Genomic DNA, 22,191 nt, shown 5'->3' on the forward strand with positions numbered 1-22,191 from the left:
GATAGGGGGCAGTATTTGCACAGCCGGATAAAAAAACTTACCCAATTTAATCTGGTTACTACTCCTGCCCAGTAACTAGAATATGCATATAATTGTTTGATTCGGATAGAAAACACCCTAAAGTTTCTAAAACTGTTTGAATGGTGTCTGTGACTATAACAGAACTCATTTGGCAGGCAAAAACCTGAGAAGGTTTCATGCAGGAAGTGGCCTGTCTGACAAGGTGTTGTTGTTCTTGCTTCTGTTTATTGAAGAGTCAGGATCTTAGCTGTAACGTGACACTTCCTACGGCTCCAATAGGCTCTCAGAGCCCGGGAAAAACCTGAACGATGTCGAGGCAGCCCCAGGCTGAAACACATAATCGCCTTTGCCAAGTGGCCGATCAGAGGACAAAGGGCTTAGGCGCGTGCCCGAGTCGACCCAGTGATATATTTTCTTTCGGCTGTTTACCTAATTGCAGATTCCCGGTCGGAATATTATCGCTTTTTTACGAGAAAAATGGCATAAAAATTGATTTTAAACAGCGGTTGACATGCTTCGAAGTACGGTAATGAAATATTTAGAAATCTTTTGTCACGAAATGCGCCGTGCGCATGACCGTTATTTACCATTGGGATAGTGTCTAGAACGCACGAACAAAACGTCGCTGTTGGAACATAACTATGGATTATTTTGGACCAAACCTACATTTGTTATTGAAGTAGAAGTCCTGGGAGTGCATTCTGACGAAGAACAGGAAAGATAATCAAACTTTTCTAATAGTAAATCTGATTTTGGTGAAGGCTAAACTTGCTGGGTGTCTAAATAGCTAGCCCTGTGATGCCGGGCTATCTACTTAGAATATTGCAAAATGTGCTTTCACCGAAAAGCTATTTTAAAATCGGACATATCGAGTGCATAGAGGAGTAATGTATCTATAATTCTTAAAATAATTGTTATGCTTTTTGTGAACGTTTATCGTGAGTAATTTAGTAAATTGTTAGTAAATTCGCCGGAAGTTTGCGGGGGGTATGCTAGTTCTGAACGTCACATGCTAATGTAAAAAGCTGGTTTTTGATATAAATATGAACTTGATTGAACAAAACATGCATGTATTGTATAACATAATGTCCTAGGTGTGTCATCTGATGAAGATCATCAAAGGTTAGTGCTGCATTTAGCTGTCTTCTGGGTTTTTGTGACATTATATGCTAGCTTGAAAAATGGGTGTCTGATTATTTCTGGCTGGGTACTCTGCTGACATAAACTAATGTTTTGCTTTCGTTGTAAAGCCTTTTTGGTTAGATTAACGAGAGTCTTGTCTTTAAATAGCTGTAAAATAGTCATATGTTTGAGAAATTGAAGTAATAGCATTTCAAAGGTATTTGAAAATCGCGCCACAGGATTCAACTGGCTGTTACGTAGGTGGGACGAATTTGTCCCGCCGGTCCTAGAGAGGTTAATTTGCATAATTTTGTGTAATTAGATTGCCGCGTGTATATATTCTTTAAGTATCTTATTTATCACATGTGCATATCCTACAGATACAGAGTCTTGGAGTGGGGATCTGTCAGACAGCGGTTTTAAGCCCAAATCATTTGGCAACAATTCCAAATGCAATTGTGTGTTAAAAATAGTTTTTGGGACACGATTAAAAATACCTATTATTTTTATTTCTCAACTGGTAATTGAAGCGTGCTTCCCATTCGCCATTCAAATGCATAGTCAGAAGGCAGGCTTCATCAGCGAGTCACACCACTTTGCAATGAGCTAGAGGCAGTATGAATTTTGAAAACATACAGCAACTTAACGTTTTAATACATATTATGAGGCATGTTTAACCTTGCTTCAAAATAGCCTAGCCAAAATCAAAGCGTATCCATGGAGCCAATTGTTTTATAAAGACTTCCATATGCCATTGACACCAGCAGCCTACTACTCTCAGGTTCTAACGTTTTACCTGCTCACATTAGATTTTGCTTCACAATTAGTTTTTTTAAATCATCATGATTTATTCAAATCGGTAATGTGCAATTGCCAAAAATAAACCAACTTTCTGAAGAGGTTTCAACGGTACGGGAATGGCCCGTCTGTGTGTGTCAGGGCTCGGCCTACAGAGAAGGATCTGGAAACGCTCCGGGCCAGTCGATCATCCTCGTCAGTGGCCAGCTTTGGCCAAAAAATATTGTAATAATGCTATTTTACATCTAGGCTATATAAATGATTAAAAAAAACAGATGGATTGCCGAAGCTGTTCGTTTGTTATGTTATTTATCACGCACGCTGCACACATATAGCCTGGATAACGTCTGGCAGAGAGAATGCACCGCTCTCAAACAACTGGTTGTTGCATGGAGTGAAGACTGACAGCGGTAGGGGTAGGAAAGCAGTAAGAAAGAGTTTCCAAGTTATGATATCTACCAGTAAATTCTAATGCAAGAATGGGTATGTAAACCAGGTATTTAAAAAGTTCAAAGTGTTGGTTGAAAACTTGTGATCCCCAATTTAGTCATCATGGAATAGCTTACCTTGAAAATCTGACATTTCCTCTAGGCTCTTTGGTCCTTGAAAAGTCACTGAAGTTATGGTAGTCGCTTTTTAAGTTCTACTGCTCCACTATAATTATGTGATTTCATTTCTGATCAGTTTTTATGAGATATGTAAGCGTTTTCGTTTGTTTCCCGCCGCTTGTGTTGTGCTACTCTGTTGCTGTAAAACCATGTGCAGTTATCATGAGCAAGACAACATCAAAATGATGGCTTCAACTTGGTTTCCCATTCAAAGCGTTACATTACAAAGGGAACATGGTTTTTGGTCGCTTTCTCATTTTAAAACATGATACAGACACACTCAATAACTCTTCAACATCTGAAATGGTGAGTCTGACTAGCTACCACATAGACAGACTTCATTAGTGTGCTTGTGTCGGGGGCATGTTGCCCATTTAGTCAGGCAATGCCCACAATATTCAGACATATTTTAGAATGTGAAAATAATGTAAAAAATAATGTGTCCCTGACAAAAAAAATAATCTTGGTATACAGCGTCGTCTGTCCTTTCGACCAATCGATTGGCAGAATTATTTTAACGTGTATTTTTCCATATATAGACACACCCAATGTTTTAATAAAATGAACTATATGTAGGCTACTGAGCTTGTCTGAAGCTTTAAGCACTGATATTACAAATGAAGACACACAAATGACTAAAGAGGGAGCCAGAGATCAATATAGCCTAACCAGAAGGAAAAAGGCCTGCTCCCTACCCTCCTCCCGCTGCTGCTAGTCTTTGCCATTAAGCTCCTAAAGTTGCAGGTAATAGGCTACACCAGCGGTCGGCAACCTTTTCCATTTGGAGTGCCAAGTTATCCTACCATTTCTACTGATCTGTGTGCCAGTTTTGATTTTCATATGCACATTTTCATGGAACAGCTTAATTTAATTTAATTTATAATAAAACAATTTTTTTTTTTAACTAAGCAAGTCAGTTAAGAACAAATTCTTATTTACTGACTTGCCTAGTTAAATAAATGTAACAAATAAAAATTAAATACAAATACAAATAATTGCCTACATAAACCAACAAAATAAATACATAGCAGCCTGCAGGTAGAAAAAAATTCTGAAATAATAAATATCCTATAAATCACATTGGCTAAGCATGGCCTGTCCGCAAGGAACTTGAAACATTGTTACAACTATTAACTTGGTCCAGCTCGATTGTGCTAGCAAACTTGCAACATTGCATAAAATATTCTGGGCACTCAGTTTCCCGCGCCATTGACATTCGGACAGACTGACAGACACTGCTGTAGACTATTTGCGCAAGGGATAAGAAGAAATCCGATAGGCCTATTTTATGAAATTTTTTCCCTTTTCATGGTGACTGGTTATGGAAAGGGAGAGAGCTGGAAAGATTTTTCAAATAGGCTACGTTGAGGAACTGTCATTCTCAATGGTTGTAAAAACAGACTTTTTTGCTTGCCGAAATAAACCAAAACTGCCTCCCGAGTGGCACAGCGGTCTAAGGCACTGCATTGCAGTTCTTGAGGAGTCACTACAGACCCGGGTTCGATCCCAGGCTGTGTCACAACGGGCCGTGACCGGGAGTCCCATAGGAGGGCACACAATTGGCCCACCGTCGTCCGGGTTAGGGGAGGGTTTGGCCGGGGGGGCTTTACTTGGCTCATCGCGCTCTAGCGACTCCTTGTGGCGGGCCGGGCGCCTGCAGGCTGACATCGGTTGTCAGTTGAATGGCGCTTCCTCCGACACATTGGTGCAGCTGGCTTTTGGGTTAAAGGGGCAGGTGTTAAAAAGCGTGGTTTGGCGGGACATGTTTCGGAGGACGCATGAATTGACCTTTGCCTCCTGAGCCCGTTGGTGAGTTGCAGCTATGAGACCAGATCAAAATTGGGGAGAAAAAAGGGGTGCCATTTTTTTATATAACAATAAAAAATACAAAAATGTTTCTTACAAGTGTAGCTTAGGTTGTGCACTCTGCAAACAAAGTGTCTACTCAGACAATGAAAACAGGAAGACTGGAATAATAATATTGAATGCATTAACAGAAATTACTGTAACCAAACAAACATTGTAGATTAAAAATTATGGCAATTAACAGTAAATGTAGTACTGGTGAACCATCCTCGCAGTCTCCACAATGGATTAGTCCACGGAGACAGGCATGAATAAGACCGGTGTCTCGTGTGCCACATTTTTTAAATATATTTGCCACTTCTCAACCAACAGCCTATCAACCAAACAATCAACTAAATGGGGACGGCCTATATCTACTACTATGTGTAGCTGTTAGTGATGCAAAATGATGGTCTTACCGGTTTCAGGTAGATGAAATGCAATGAAAAGGTAGCCTATGCCTACCTGGCAGAGCCATGATTATTTGCATCAATCCAGTGGCCATTTGTTTTGAAACCTCCATCACAAGCGAGCTGCAGAAACACAGCTAGCCAAACACAACTGTCTGGCTGGTGTGCATCGGTATTAAAGGGCAACTATCTCAGATTTTCTCAAACAATGGTCCCTTGATGTGGTTTAAGCATTGTTGTGGACTTAGAACATCCAATACTGTTGTTTTTCTATTAAGTGTGTTTTTGAGAACAGAAACCTGAAAAAACAGGGGAAAATCATAGTCCTTGTCGTAATTGCTTTCATATTTTTGTGGTATTCTTTTGGTATCAAGCTTGATGCCCCAAATCTCATACAAATTATCAATGAACCTACCAGGTACAACCCCAAATCCGTAAACACGGGCACCCTCATAGATATCATCCTAACCAACCTGCCCTCCAAATACACCTCTGCTGTCTTCAACCAGGATCTCAGCGATCACTGCCTCATTGCCTGCGTCCGTAATGGGTCTGCGGTCAAACGACCACCCCTCATCACTGTCAAACGCTCCCAACAACACTTCAGCGAGTAGGCCTTTCTAATCGACCTGACCCGGGTATCCTGGAAGGATATTGACCTCATTCCGTCAGTAGAGGATGCCTGGTTATTCTTTAAAAGTGCTATCCTCACCATCTTAAATTAGCACGCCCCATTCAAAAAATGTAGAACCAGGAACAGATATAGGCCTTGGTTCACTCCAGACCTGACTGCCCTTGACCAGCACAAAAACATCCTGTGGCATACTGCATTAGCATCGAATAGCCGCCGCGATATGCAACTTTTCAGGGAAGTTAGGAACCAACATACACAGGCAGTTAGGAAAGCCAAGGCAAACTTTTTCAAACAGAAATTTGCATCCTGTAGCACAAACTCAAAAAAGTTCTGGGACACTGTAAAGTCCATGGAGAATAAGAGCACCTCCTCCCAGCTGCCCACTGCACTGAGGCTAGAAAACACTGTCACCACCGATAAATCCGCAATAATTGAGAATTTCAATAAGCATTTTTCTAAGGCTGGCCATGTTTTCCACCTGGCTACCCCTACCCCGGTCAACAGCCCTGCACCCTCCACATGAACTTGCCCAAGCCTCCCCCATTTCTCCTTCACCCAAATCCAGATAGCAGATGTTCTGAAAGAGCTGTAAAAGCTGGACCTCTACAAATCAGCCGGGCTAGACAATCTGGACCCTCTCTAAAATTATCCGCCCGAAAATGTTGCAACCGCTATTACTAGCCTGTCAACCTCTCTTTCGTATCGTCTGAGATCCCCAAAGATTGGAAAGCTGGCGCGGTCATCCCCCTCTTCAAAGGGGGAGACACTCTAGACCCAAACTGCTACAGACCTATATCTATCCTACCCTGGCTTTCTAAGGTCTTTGAAAGCCATGTTAACAAACAGATCACTGACCATTTTGAATCCCACCGTACCTTCTCCGCTTTGCAATCTGGTTTCCGAGCTGGTCATGGGTGCACCTCAGCCACGCTCAAGGTCCTAAACGATATCATAACCGCCATCGATAAGAGACAATACTGTGTAGCTGTATTCATCAACCTGGCCAAGGCTTTCAACTCTGCCAATCACCACATTCTTATCGGCAGACTCAACAGCCATGGTTTCTCAAATGACTGCCTCGCCTGGTTCACCAACTACTTCTCAGACAGAGTTCAGTGTGTCAAATCGGAGGGCCTGTTGTCCGGACCTCTGGCACTCTCTATGGGGGTGCCACAGGGTTCAATCCTCGGGCCGACTCTTTTCTCTGTATACATCAATGATGTCGCTCTTGCTGCAGGTGATTCTCTGATCCACCTCTACGCAGACAACACCATTCTGTATACTTCTGGCCCTTCTTTGGACACTGTGTTAACCTCTTATGATTAGGGGGCAGTATTTTCACGGCCGGATAAAAAACGTACCCGATTTAATCTGATTAGTACTCCTGCCCAGAAACTAGAATTTGCATATAATTATTAGCTTTGGATAGAAAACACTCCAAAGTTTCTAAAACTGTTTGAATGGTGTCTGTGAGTATAACAGAACTCATATGGCAGGCAAAAACCTGAGAAGATTCCTTACAGGAAGTGCCCTCTCTGACAAGATCTTGTTCTTCTTGTCTCTGTTTATTGAAGACTGAGGATCTTTGCTGTAACGTGACACTTCCTACGGCTCCCATAGGCTCTCAGAGCCCGGGAAAAAGCTGAATGATATCGAGGCAGCCCCAAGCTGAAACACATTTGCATGTTTGGCAAGTGGTCTATCAGCGGACAATGGGACTCATGCTCGTGCACGAGACGGCACCATGTTTTTATTCTATCGTCTTTGAACGGATACAACGACTCCCGGTCGGAATATTATCGCTTTTTTACGAGAAAATTAGCACAAAAATTGATTTTAAACAGCGGTTGACATGCTTCGAAGTACGGTAATGGAATATTTAGAATTTTTTTGTCACGAAATGCGTCGTGCTCGTAACCCTTCTTTAGCATTCGGATAGTGTCTTGAACGCACGAACAAAACGCCGCTGTTTGGATATAACTATGGATTATTTGGGACCAAACCAACATTTGTTATTGAAGTAGAAGTCCTGGGAGTGCATTCTGACGAAGACAGCAAAGGTAATAACATTTTTCTTATAGTAAATCTGAGTTTGGTGAGTACCAAACTTGGTGGGTGTCAAAATAGCTAGCCTGTGATGGCCGGGCTATCTACTCAGAATATTGCAAAATGTGCTTTCACCGAAAAGCTATTTTAAAATCGGACACCGCGATTGCATAAAGGAGTTCTGTATCTATAATTCTTAAAATAATTTATGTTTTTTGTGAACGTTTATCGTGAGTAATTTAGTAAATTCACCGGAAGTGTTCGGTGGGAATGCTAGTTCTGAACGTCACATGCTAATGTCAAAAGCTGTTTTTTGATATAAATATGAACTTGATTGAACAAAACATGCATGTATTGTATAACATAATGTCCTAGGAGTGTCATCTGATGAAGATCATCAAAGGTTAGTGCTGCATTCAGCTGTGGTTTTGGTTTTTGTGACATTATATGCTAGCTTGAAAAATGGGTGTCTGATTATTTCTGGCTGGGTACTCTGCTGACATAATCTAATGTTTTGCTTTCGTTGTAAAGCCTTTTTGAAATTGGACAGTGTGGTTAGATTAACGAGAGTCTTGTCTTTAACCTGTTTGGGATAGGGGGCAGTATTGAGAATTTTGGAAAAAATATGTGCCCATTTTTAACTGCCTCCTACACCAACTCAGAAGCTAGAATATGCATATTATTGTTCAGGTTTGGATAGAAAACACTCTGAATTTTCTAAAACTGTTTGAATGGTGTCTGTGAGTATAACAGAACTCCTATGGCAGGCAAAAACCTGACAAGGTTTCAAGCAGGAAGTACCCTGTCTGACAAGGAGTCGTGCGTCTTGCATCTGTTTATTGAAAAGTAAGGATCTTAGCTGTAACGTGACAATTCCCAGGGCTCCGATAGGCTCTCAGAACCCGGGAAATACCTGAAGGTTGACGAGGCAGCCTCAGGCTGAAACACATTAACGCCTTTGGCAAGTGGCGGCTCAGAGGACCTTTGAATGAGGCGCGTGCACGATTCGCTCCTGAGAAGAAATTTTATTCGGCTGTTTAGGCTCAATGCATATTCCCGGTCGGAATATTATCACTTTTCTACGAGATAAATGGCATAAAAATTGGTTTTAAACAGCGGTTGACATGCTTCGAATTACAGTAATGGAATATTTAGACATTTTTTGTCACGCCAATGCGCCATGCGCGAGACCGTGATGTAGCATTCTGATAGTGTCTAGAACTCACGAACAAAACGTCGCTGTTTGGATATAACGATGGATTATTTGGGACCAAACCAACATTTGTTATTGAAGTAGAAGTCCTGGCAGTGTATTCTGACGAAGAACAAGCAAGGTAAGAACATTTTTCTTATAGGAAATGTGATTTTGGTGGAGGCTGACCTGGGTGGGTGTCTAAATAGCTAGCCCTGTGATGCCGGGCTATGTACTTAGATTATTGCAAAATGTGCTTCATCCGAAAAGCTATTTTAAAATCGGACATATCGAGTGCATAGAGGAGTAATGTATCTATAATTCTTAAAATATATGTTATGCTTTTTGTGAACGTTTATCGTGAGTAATTTAGCAAACTGTTAGTAAATTCCCCGGAAGTTTGCGGGGGTTATGCTTTTTCTGAACGTCACATGCTAATGTAAAAAGCTGTTTTTTGATATAAATATGAACTTGATTGAACAGACATGCATGTATTGTATAACACAATGTCCTAGGTGTGTCATCTGATGAAGATCATAAAAGGTTAGTGCTGCATTTAGCTGTGGTTTGGGTTTATGTGACATGATATGCTAGCTTGAAAAATGGGTGTCTGATTATTTCTGGCTGGGCACTCTGCTGACATAATCTAATGTTTTGCTTTCGTTGTAAAGCCTTTTTGAAATCGGACAGTGGGGTTAGATTAACGAGATTCTTGTCTTTAAATAGCTGTAAAATAGTCATATGTTTGAGAAATTGAAGTAATAGTATTTCTAACGATTCAAAAATCGCGCCACTGGATTTCAGTGGCTGTTACGTAGGTGGGACGAGTTCGTCCCACATGCGCCAGAGAGGTTAAATGGTGTAAAATAGTCATATGTTTGAGAAATTTAAGTAATAGCATTTCTAAGGTATTTGAATATCGCGCCACGGGATTCCACTGGCTGTTGAGTAGGTGGGACGATTTCGTCCCACATACCCTAGAGAGGTTAAATAAAGGTGAAATAAATAAAAAAAAGTTTCGTTTTTTAAAAATGGTGCCCTATAGAGGATTTCTCAGAAAATAACACATGGCACTTTGAAAACTGCAATAAAATAAAAAAACGATTTTCTTTGTGGTTACAGTAAATCTATCCAAATCAATGTAAGAACACAAGGGCCTGGTCATTTAAGAGATGGCTAGACATTACTAGCCTGGTTCTGTACGGAATGCGACACATTATGAGACACAGGCCAGGTCATTATAAATTATCACATTTTTATAAAAAATGTTTACGGTTAAATTTGTATTGTTTATTTCACTTTTGTTTATTATCTATTTAATGTTAACATATGTTTCCCATGCCAATAAAGCCCCTTAAATTGAGAGAGAGAGAGAGAATAAATAAGGCCAGGTATAAATAATTCATCTGCTGACTGCTGAGAGGAACACTGTAGCAGCATAGCAGACCAGAAGAGTCTGTGTCACTCGGTGGGAACCCTGTGTGTTCCACTGTGCAGTCCCGCTGGTTAACTAGCTACCGCTGGCCAAACGACAGGTTCAGAGGCAGCCACTGACACACACACACACACAATTAGTTGACTCGTGTATTTTAATGCTGGGCTTGAAGCTGCACAGTGTCTGGTTCTCTAGAACCCCGGTTCCATGATTGGAATTGAATGAGTGAGAGTGGAACTGAAGAGGAGAGATGGCAGGGCTGAGTCACTGATTGGAACCCACTCAACCTCAATCAATCAGATATATTCCGCCCTCTGTTTACCCCTTCCATATTCTCTCTCGGTTCCTCTCCTTCCCGTTTGCCCCCCCCGTATCCATGGTGACGGCTGGCTCATACTTGATAAAGGAGGTCGTCAGTACAATCTAATTGCAGTGTTTCTAATTCAATAACACAGTGGGAACCAACCACTGTGATACCACTAATATACCTCCACACACATACAGTCTGCTACCATTACTGTTGCCAATCAAATCCAACATTAAATAGGGGTGTTTTTTCTTTTCTCTCTGGTAGTTAGACTAATTGATAGTTTATTGTTCATTAATTGGCCAGAAATTCAGTAGTCAGGAAACAGGGGAAAACCTCTTGTAAAATGGAATGAAACGGCTACCCATCATTCTACCATCACCTCCTCCTTATCAACACCACCTCCTTTCTCCTCCCCTCTTTCTGTCTACCATCCTCTTACTCCTTTTACTTAGTCATCCTCTCCCTCCCTCCATCACCTCCTTTCACTTCTCCACAGAAACCTACCTCCACCTCTCCACAGAAACCTACCTCCACCTCTCCACAGAAACCTACCTCCACCTCTCCACAGAAACCTACCTCCACCTCTCCACAGAAACCTACCTCCACCTCTCCACAGAAACCTACCTCCACCTCTCCTTTCACTTCTCCACAGAAACCTACCTCCACCTCTCCACAGAAACCTACCTCCACCTCTCCACAGAAACCTACCTCCACCTCTCCACAGAAACCTACCTCCACCTCTCCACAGAAACCTACCTCCACAGAAACCTACCTCCACCTCTCCACAGAAACCTACCTCCCCAGAAACCTACCTCCACCTCTCCACAGAAACCTACCTCCACAGAAACCTACCTCCACCTCTCCACAGAAACCTACCTCCACCTCTCCTTTCACTCATTCAGTACACATGAACAGAACACACAATAATCATCCCTTCACACACACACCAGTGGACAGGACAGGTGGCTAAACTAGCTCTGGGGGTCCCATCCTAGGCCCCCATGGTACCTCCCAGCTGTCTGAACAGAAAGAAAGACAGGTGAAGTGAATGTGTGTCAGAGTATGACTATTAGTGTGTGTGTCTGGGGCAAGGGAAATGGGAGTGTCTTTACCGAACAGCCCTTAGTTTTAAAATGGTTGATGTTGAGTGTTTTTGGTGCCTTGGTTGTGAAAAGCCCATTCTTCCCCTAAGCCCTCCATTCAGCAGCCCACTACCTCCATTTGTAAAGACTATTCTTCACAGGACAATCACACTGAACCAACACAACAAAAACAGATGGAGAGATCTTTAAATTCCTACAGGCATCATGAGTGATCGACACCTTTCTTTGTGTCAGAGCTACAATTCACACAACTACCATGTCACAGAACCACATGATTGGACATATGAGGAGGTCACGATTAAGTGTAACACACCTGATCCCAGACTCAGCTGTGCGTTGGCCCTCGGGGCACAACAATAACAGAGAGAGCAGCTGTTCCTATCCTGGTGATGTGCATAGCTACATGCTAACAGCTACCACTGGAAGAAAAAAAAAACACTTTAGGGTTAGGGTTTGTGTGTATTTGTGGGGGGGTTATTAGGGTTTATGTGTGTGTGTGTGCATGAGCAGGTGTTTAACATCTTTGGGGTAGGGGGCAGTATTTTCACGTCCGGATAAAAAGCGTGCCCAGAGTAAACTGCCTGCTACTCAGGCCCAGAAGCTATTATTAGTAGATTTGGATAGAAACACTCTGAAGTTTCTAAAACTGTTTGAATGATGTCTGTGAGTATAACAGAACTCATATGGCAGGCGAAAACCTGAGAAAAATCCAACCAGGAAGTGGGAAATCTGAGGTTTGTAGTTTTTCAAGTGATTGCCTATCCAATATACAGTGTCTGTGAGGTCAAAATGCACTTCCTAAGGCTTCCACTAGATGTCAACAGTCTTTAGAACGTTGTTTCAGGCTTCTACTGTGAATGGGGAGAGAATAAGAGCTATTTGAACCAGGTGTCTGGAAAAATGCCATGAGCTCAGTCACGGTGAGAGCGAGCTGAGTTCCTTTTCATTTCTAAAGACAAAGGTATTGTCCGGTTGGAATATTATTGAAGATTTATGATTAAAACATCCTAAAGATTGGTTCTATACATCGTTTGACATGTTTCTACAAACTGTAATGCAACTTTGACTTTTCGTCTGGACTTAGTGCATGCGCCTTCTGCATTTGGAATAGTGAACTGAACGCGCAAACAAAAATGAGGTATTTTGACATAAATATGGACTTTATCGAAACAAAACAAACATTTATTGTGGAACTGGGATTCCTGGGAGTGCATTCCGATGAAGATCATCAAAGGTAAGTGAATATTTATAATGCTATTTCTGACTTTTGTTGACTCCACAACATGGCGGGTATCTGTATGGCTTGTTTTGGTGACTGAGTGCTGTACTCAGATTATTGAAAAGTGTGCTTTTGCCATAAAGCTTTTTTGAAATCTGACACAGCGGTTGCATTAAGGAGAAGTTTCTTTAATTCTATGCATAACAGTTGTATATTTTATCAACGTTTATGATAAGTATTTCTGTGAATTGATGTGCTCATTCACCGGCAGTTTTGGAGGCAAAACATTTCTGAACATTACACGCCAATGTAAAATGGGATTTTTGGATATAAATATGAACTTTATCGAGCAAAACATACATGTATTTTGTAACATTGAGTCCTGGGAGTGTCATCTGAAGAAGATCGTCAAAGGTTAGTGATTAATTTTAGCTGTATTTCTGGTTTTTGTGACGCCTCTCCTTGCTTGGAAAATGGCTGTGTGGTTTTTCTTGGTGCTGTCCTAACATAATCTAATAGTATGCTTTCGCCGTAAAGCCTTTTTGAAATCGGACACTGTGGTTGGATTAACGAGAAGTTTATCTTTAAAATGGTGTATAATACTTGTATGTTTGAGAAATTTGAATTATGAGATTTTTGTTGTTTTGAATTTGGCGCCCTGCTATTTCACTGGCTGTTGGCGAGTCCCACATACGATAGCGTCCCACATACCCCAGAGAGGTAAAAAAAAAAACTGGCCTACGGTTCTCTAGTGGGCCTAGTTGGTAGCTATGGAGGGGGAGGGTGAAGAGGGTAGTTGGAAGGGGTGATTATGGTGAAAGAATATAAACCTATCACGTACAATTCTCCCCCCCCCCCCCCCCCAGCATCTGCTATCTGGGCACAATGACGTACTACTAGTCACATCCACTCCTCCGTCTCAGAAATAACCCTGGGCTCTAGAGCATCAGTAGCACTGTACTACAGTTATGTTACACACACACACACTTTCTTGTTCATCCATCAAGTGGATTAAGAGAGATGATTATTACAGACGTGATTACGTCTCTGATCCAGAAATAGATATTAACTTTATAGTCTAGCTGCTTACATTCTGTTCCAAGTTCCATGTTCAACGATATCAAAATGACAAGGTGCCGACAGACAACTTTGCAGTATTTTTTTTGTTTAGTTATTTCTTATATTATTTGCTAAGAACATGTCTTGTATTATTATATTATTACCTACAGCTGAAAGCAACTTTTGCACATTAGATTGGCAGTCACTCACCAGTAATTCAAGTAGAAATTCAACTTCCCTGACCTGGATCCTGTTTGAACTTCCCAAGGCAGCTTTATTCATCCCGGGGGCTGTACCAAAACGCTGACACCGGAGAAGAGGAAGAAGTGGGGCCCTAGTCAGACTCAGGCGGTTTGCAAACCATCCACCGCATATTACTCGCTAAAGTTCAGTCCCTGGACAATAAATTACACAAGCTCAGGGCGAGGATCTCCTTCCAGAGAGACATCAGGGACTGTAACATACTCTGTTTTACGGAATCATGGTTCTCTCAGGATAATTCGTCCCTGTCCATTCAGACAGCTGGGTTCTCTGTCCATTGCGCAGAATAACTCACCATCAAAAGCCGACCGCATTGCCTCATTAGAAAATGTTCTTTGGTCATTGCCACTGCGTTGTAGAATTCCCAGTCCGCATGATCGAAGCGATGTTCCTGGTCGCCTCAGAATAGTATCGATGTATACACTGACCCGGTGACTGGGTTCATCAGGAAGTGCATAGATTATGTTGTTCCCACTGAGGTTTAAAATTTACCCAAACCAAAAACAATGGATAGATGGCAGCATTCATGCCAAACAAAGCACGAACCGCGGCTTTTAACCAATGCAAGGTGACTGGAAACATGGACGTGCACAAACAGACCAGCTATGACCTCCAAATGGCAGAGGCTACAGTACAGGGAAGTGGAGTCGCAATTCAAGGGCTCAGACACGATACGTATGTGGGAGATCGTGGACTGCAGGAGACTGCAGAGAGAGCACGCCCCCATTCACGGGGCCGCAGTGGGGAGGGTCAAAGGATTCAAGTTTCTTGGCGTGCACATCACTGATGACCTAAAACGGTCCCTTCACACAGACAGTGGTGAAGGCGGCGCAACTCTAAGGACAATTCAAATCAAAAATCCTTCAACATCATGGCTTGGTTTTTGTTATTATGGGGTATTGTCTGTGGATTGATGAGGGGGGAAAAAATGGAATCCATTTTACAATAAGGCTGTAATGTAACAAAATGTGGAAAAAGAGAAGGGGTCTGAATACTTTCCAAATGCACTGTTTGTATGCATGTATGTATGTATGTATGTATGTACAGTTGAAGTCTGAAGTTTACATACACCTCAGCCAAATACATTTAAACTCAGTTTCACAATTCCTGACATTTAATCCTAGTAAAAAAAACCTGTTTTAGGTCAGTTAGGATCACCACTTCATTTTAAGAATGTAAAATGTCAGAATAATAGTAGATAAGTATTTCTTTCTTTCATTACATTCCCAGTGGGTCAGAAGTTTACATACACTCAATTAGTATTTGGTAGCATTGCCTTTAAATTGTTTAACTTGGGTCAAACGTTTCAGGTAGCCTTTCACAAGCTTCCAACAATAAATTGGCTGAATTTTGGCCCATTCCTCCTGACAGAGCTGGTCAGGTTTGTAGACCTCCTTGCTTGCACACGCTTTTTCAGTTCTGCCCACAATATTGATTTGTGAACTCTTTCTAAGTTAAAACATGAGTATTGTGTTGTTTAAATATGAACTTATTTTCTTTGCATTACTGCAGGTCCGACATTTATTTTCTGCAAATAAATGCTCTAAATTACTATATTTTTATTTGGAATTTGGGAGAGATGTTGTCAGTAGTTTATAGAATAAAACCAAAATGTTCATTTTACCCAAACACAAACCTAGAAATAGTAAAACCAGAGAAACTGAGAATTTTGCAGCGGTCTGTTAATTTTTTCTAGAGCTGTATATATTCCGGACTCTGACTGTGCTCGCTCTGACATTTCTTAATTTCCTTCTTTTTACTTCCTTTTTGGATGATGTGCATATTGTTTTGTATTGCTAGGGTACAGCTAGAAACAAGCATTTCGCTGCACCTGTGATAACATCTGCAAATGTGTGTACGCAACCAATAAACTTGGATTTGGTTTGATTCAAGAGGGGAGCTAATTTATTCCTGTTTGGAAAAGCAGGGAGCCTGAAGCTGTCATATTCTGGGAAGGACAGCTAAAGAAGATGAGATGAAGCTGCACTAATCAATTATAAATCAAACAGGCCCCTAGATGGCTTCCACTTAGACCAGCCCAGGGCTGGGCCTGTGGGCCTGCTAAAAAAATACTGGGAGCCAGCATGGCTCCACCAGAGAACATGAATGAGGGTAGGACAGAAATGTGTGAATCAAATATTAACTCTTGGGGTTCTTTAAAAACAGGGGTCTAGACTAACATCAATAGTCCTATTCTTTATGCTTATGGGGTGTCCTGATTTAGGGTTTCAGGCGGTAACTGACGGCTTTTGGCCGTTAAATAAAAATGAACATTGGATAAATTGTATCCGATCCGGGAGGAAAAACAACATTAGGTCAGCCATCAGCGTTTCACCCACCACTTTATAATATGAGCTAGAGGCAGTATGCATTTTGAAAACATACTTAACCTGTCTGGGCTAGGGGGCAGTATTGAGAATTTTGGAAAAATATGTTCCCATTTTTAACTGCCTCCTACACCAACTCAGAAGCTAGAATATGCATATTATTGTTCAGGTTTGGATAGAAAACACTCTGAATTTTCTAAAACTGTTTGAATGGTGTCTGTGAGTATAACAGAACTCCTATGGCAGGCAAAAACCTGACAAGGTTTCAAGCAGGAAGTACCCTGTCTGACAAGGAGTCGTGCGTCTTGCATCTTTTTATTGAAAAGTAAGGATCTTAGCTGTAACGTGACAATTCCCAGGGCTCCAATAGGCTCTCAGAGCCCGCGAAATAACTGAAGGTTTACGAGGGAGCCTCAGGTTGAAACATATTATCGCCTTTTGTAAGTGGATGCTCCGAGGACCTTTGAATGATGCGCGTGCATGAGTCGCTTCTGAGGAGAAATTTTATTCGGCTGTTTAGGCTCAATGCATACTCCCGGTCGGAATATTATCACTTCTCTACGACATAAATGGCATAAAAATTGGTTTTAAACAGCGGTTGACATGCTTCGAAGTACAGTAATGGAATATTTAGACATTTTTGACACGCCAATGCGCCATGCGCGAAACCGGGAAGAAGCATTCTAGAACTCACGAACAAAACGTCGCTGTTTGGATATAACGATGGATTATTTGGGACCAAACCAACATTTGTTATTGAAGTAGAAGTCCTGGCAGTGTATTCTGATGAAGAACAAGCAAGGTAAGAACATTTTTCTTATAGGAAATGTGATTTTGGTGGATGCTGACCTGGGTGGGTATCTAAATAGCTAGCCCTGTAATGCCGGGCTATGTACTTAGATTATTGCAAAATGTGCTTCATCCGAAAAGCTATTTTAAAATCGGACATATCGAGTGCATAGAGGAGTAATGTATCTATAATTCTTAAAATAATTGTTATGCTTTTTGTGAACGTTTATCGTGAGTAATTTAGCAAACTGTTAGTAAATTCAACGGAAGTTTGCCGGGGGTTATGCGTTTTCTGAACGTCACATGCTAATGCAAAAAGCTGTTTTTTGATATAAATATGAACTTGATTGAACAGACATGCATGTATTGTATAACACAATGTCCTAGGTGTGTCATCTGATGAAGATCATCAAAGGTTAGTGCTGCATTTAGCTGTGGTTTGGGTTTATGTGACATGATATGCTAGCTTGAAAAATGGCTGTCTGATTTTTTCTGGCTGGGCACTCTGCTGACATAATCTAATGTTTTGCTTTCGTTGTAAAGCCTTTTTGAAATCGGACAGTGGGGTTAGATTAACGAGATTCTTGTCTTTAAATAGCTGTGAAATAGTCATATGTTTGAGAAATTGAAGTTATAGTATTTCTAACGATTCAAAAATCGCGCCACTGGAATTCCAGTAGCTGTTACGTAGGTGGGACGAAATCGTCCCACATACCCCAGACAGGTTAATTGTTTGAAAATCCGACCATAGAAAGGTGTAGGCAATTATTTTATAAAGACTTCATAGACGGCGGGTGAGTTTCAAGTTTGGGGAAGCATACAATTTATCCTAGCATTTCTACCAGTCTGCGTGTCAGTTCTGATTTCATATGTGCATTTCAATAATAACGTTTTTAGATCCTCAAAATCATTGTCACGTGGTTAATCCTAAAAATCTTAATTAAATGATAAAAACATAAAAGCTAACAATCAACTAAAGGCCTACTGCTCTGGGCTACTGACCTGCCTACTAAAATAAAAATGATTACGGTGAATCAATGTGTCCATATGGCAGAGGCTGGTGCTTTCAGATTCTGCCAATTTATCTTACCATTTCCACCTATCTGCGTGCTAGTTATGACTTTCATATGAACATTTCCGAGGAACAGTATTCATTTATTTTATAATAAAGTCGAAGTATATCATTGTCATGTGATTAATAAAAATTATATGTAAATCTAAATGAAAATTATACAAATCTAAAATGAACTTCCATTACCATTGCCAACTAAAAATAGACTAGACTTGTAAATGGACTGAAATAACCAAAACGTGTTTCTCACAAGTGTAGCCTAGGTTCATTTAATGATTTATTATGGATCCTCATTAGCTGCTGCCTCTTCCTGGGGTTCGGCAAAATGAAGGCAGTTATACAATTTTAAAAACATCACAATACATTCATTACAGAATTCACAACACACTAAGTGTGTGCCCTCAGGCCAATACTCCACTACCACATTTCAACAACACAAAATCCATGCGTACGTGTGTGTATAGTGCATATTTTATCATGTGTGTGTATGCATGTGTCTGTGCATTTGTGTGTTGCTTCACAGTCCAAGCTGTTCCATAAGGTGTATTTTTATACGTTTTTAAAAATCTGATTCTACTGCATCAGTTACCTGGTGTGGAATAGAGTTCCATGTAGTCATGGCTCTATGTAGTACTGTTCGCCTCATTACAGGAGTTGCATGTTTTTGTTCAGATGAATTACCATAATCTACATGTGATTTCTGTCATTGTGATCACTGTGCGTGGATGCACTAATGGGTTACACACCCAATGAATACGTGTCTGGTACATTTCTCAAATGGCCGCTAAATTAAAAACCTTCCTGGTCATGTTGTCCAGCGCCACAAGGGATGTACCAGGATGTAGTTGGTGTTACTAGAGAAAATATAGGGAATCCCTAGACACACACCTCTCTGTAGTAGTGTCTCAGAGAGCAGACTAAACAGATGACTAGCCAACTGGTCACAGCATGGCTGGACAGCATGACTGACTCACAGACCTGGCCTTGGACTTCAGCACTTCTGTCCGTCTGGTGGGACAAGCTCACCTTTTGGGGATACCACAGAGAATACGGTCTAGGCCAGAACTAACCTCTCACAATGTAAGAGGACATAGAGGCATTTTCCATTAAACTCTGATTTGGCAGACACTACACAGTCACCAAGAAGAAGCAGCACTGTCAGCTAGGGCAAGAGATAACAAGGCACAGGGGTGGGCCAGCACACGTTGTGACACCTGACTGGACTAGCCATGGGATTACTTCCAGGTGTAAAAAGAATAACACAGGAAACAAATGATCCTGGATCAGAACTAGGGCCACACACACACAGATTGTTGAGAGTGAGAACACAGAGAAATGCACTCATAGCCCTGCTAGCTTCCAGTTTCTACTCTGGCACCTCCGCCACGAGAACAGAAAGACACACAGGATTGTTTGATCCTGGCACACACACACACACACACACACACACACACACACACACACACACACACACACACACACACACACACACACACACACACACACACACACACACGAGTCAAGAAGCACACACGTCTTGCACTACAACAAATGATACTGAGGACACTGACACCCAATGACAGCATCGTTTCACCTAAAAATTAAAAAGCAGTCAAAGGACATAATGGAGAAAAACTGGAATGAACATTCTGTCAACACTTCTGTCAAATCATTTCTACAGATATTGATGATTTAGCCTATTTCAAAATCGACCTGCCACTGTAATATCCAAACACACAACCCTAGAGATCAAAACAAGACATCAACAATAATGCTCTGAAGTCAGGAAGCTGTTGAAATACACATCTTTCAGGCCTTGACAGTTGAGCATTCATTCAATACACAAAGAGGACTAAGTAATTATGCTGCCTCTGATGGGATGATTCCTCCTGAATTGAGAGTAAACGGCCTGTACTGACCCACTGGTTCTGTTCACAAGCAGAATGATCAGATAGCAGTCTATTCCCGTCTGCAGTCCTGTAGGCCCTTATCCTTCTCCCTGCCTGTGACACTTTTATGGCTGCATTGTTTGTGCTGCCCTACCATTCAAGCACACAACAGTTTATAACTCACGATGCACACAAAGGTAGGCCTACACGTGGTTTCAGGATGTATCGGGTTAAATCATTGTAGTTTGAGTGCCGTCCACTTTCTCTATAGCGCATATTTTAATGGCTGTCAATACAGGGTCTTTACTTTGTGTCGAGGTATGCAGTTCTGAATAAAAGGCACAATGACATTAATTGTCCCACTTCATTTGCGATAGCTAGACGCCTGTGTTGTCAATACTGCTTGGGCCATGAATGATTTTCAGTGATGTGTTATAACATTATTACTTGGCATAATTATTAAACCATATATAGACAAAATGTCCTAATTACATGTCCTAATTATTATGATTGTCGTGATTGATTGCACAAATTCCAACGCGGGTTATAACGCCAGCCAGTAGTCACAAAACCAGCGATAAATCTCTATTATAAAGCGGATAATCCGAAATTCGCAGATTAGGCTCACGTCAATACAATAATCCAGAAAGGATTCGGGCTGTTACCGTTTCTCTTTTAACTCGCATCTGAAATTGCTGATTGCCTTGTTAAATCTGTTAAATGAGAACAACGCAATGGCCACTTCAGCTATTGCTGGTTTGAGGACGGTAAACAAAAAATGTAATTTCATTTTTGACAAAGCGCTTTGGGAAAGTGATTTAGCTAAAAACCCACATCCACAACAACGGTTTAAGCGAGTTACATTCCAACATTATTAAAACAGAACAGAGATGGTTTGACAAACATGGACACATAAGCTTTAGACACCATTTTGAAAAACCACTCTGTTCTTTACTGCGCTGCGTGGAATGAAAAATGCGTGACTAGCGAGTTATTGAAAACTAGCTAGGCACTAGACAATTCCAACGCTAGCATACTGTATCCCATCACGTTTACTAACATGGTTGTATCAGTCACACACTGTCCCTTCTCTTACAATCTGTCAATCGATAACTAGATTGACGAGCTATTTTATCCCAAACGCTGGAGGAAATGCATTACATTTCGTCACACCAAGTAGCTAGCTATCAAGTCCATCACTGAACTGTTATTTTTGTCCACCAACTAGGCTAGCTAGCTCGCTAATGCTAGCTATCCTCCATCATCATTGTATTTTCCGAGTACCATGCCATATCCGTGTCGGACAATTGACGGGAAAAAGGGGAAAGAGTATAGATGACACAACAACAACATTTAGCGGGTGATCCTTACCAATGTCTGATTGACAAATGTGGCTCTCTAAATTCCTTATTTTGTTCAGGTATCTTCAAACTCGCTGGCACTGGCAATGTAAACGGTGTCGGTGCTCTAGTTTCTCACTACAGCGATTTGGAGCTTGAAGCGGCGTTCGGAACACCGCGGAATGGGGGATGGGGATGCCGAGAGAGGGAGGGAGGGATGGGGGACTGGGGGGAGCGAGGGGCCAGCAGCAGGCAAACATTGGACGTTGATGGGCTTTTCAGGCTCGCAAAATTACACCGCCTCTAGAACTACAACTTCAGATTTAAAGTGAGTATAACTATATCAGTTTGGAAGTAACTCATTTTGAAGACAACTTCTGCAAACCTCAACCTGCCTCTCTCGCACAGGACATTTCTGATTCCCAGTCCCATGGGCACACCTACAATTAACACATACCACTACTTTCCCCAATGCTACACATTCCTTTGTCTCATGCCCTTCTGCACACTTCTCACACCTAGGATCCTCCCTCCTACAGATTGCTGCCACATGCCCATAAACTTGACACTTGTCACAACATAATGTATTCGGTACAAAAGCTCATATGGGCTAACTTATATATCCTAACATAACTTTTTCAGGCAAAGACAACATGAAAACTCAAAAGGACAGACAACGACTCTTCTGTTTCACCACTCACGCCACCCTGT

General features: G+C 41.4%; 1 protein-coding gene across 3 annotated transcripts in view; it reads right to left on the reverse strand.

Moving 5' to 3' along the window:
- LOC115163737 (myelin-associated neurite-outgrowth inhibitor) overlaps positions 1 to 21,698 on the reverse strand; it is a 46,040-nt gene extending 24,342 nt beyond the window's left edge. For all 3 annotated transcript variants that reach the window (XM_029715893.1, XM_029715892.1, XM_029715890.1), the window contains exon 1: positions 21,512 to 21,698. The gene's annotated coding sequence lies outside the window, so the exon portion shown is untranslated. The remainder of the gene's footprint in view (positions 1 to 21,511) is intronic.
- Positions 21,699 to 22,191: the final 493 nt, after the last annotated feature.

The sequence above is a fragment of the Salmo trutta genome, chromosome 26, assembly GCF_901001165.1.
Source record: "Salmo trutta chromosome 26, fSalTru1.1, whole genome shotgun sequence".
NCBI lineage: Eukaryota > Metazoa > Chordata > Actinopteri > Salmoniformes > Salmonidae > Salmo > Salmo trutta.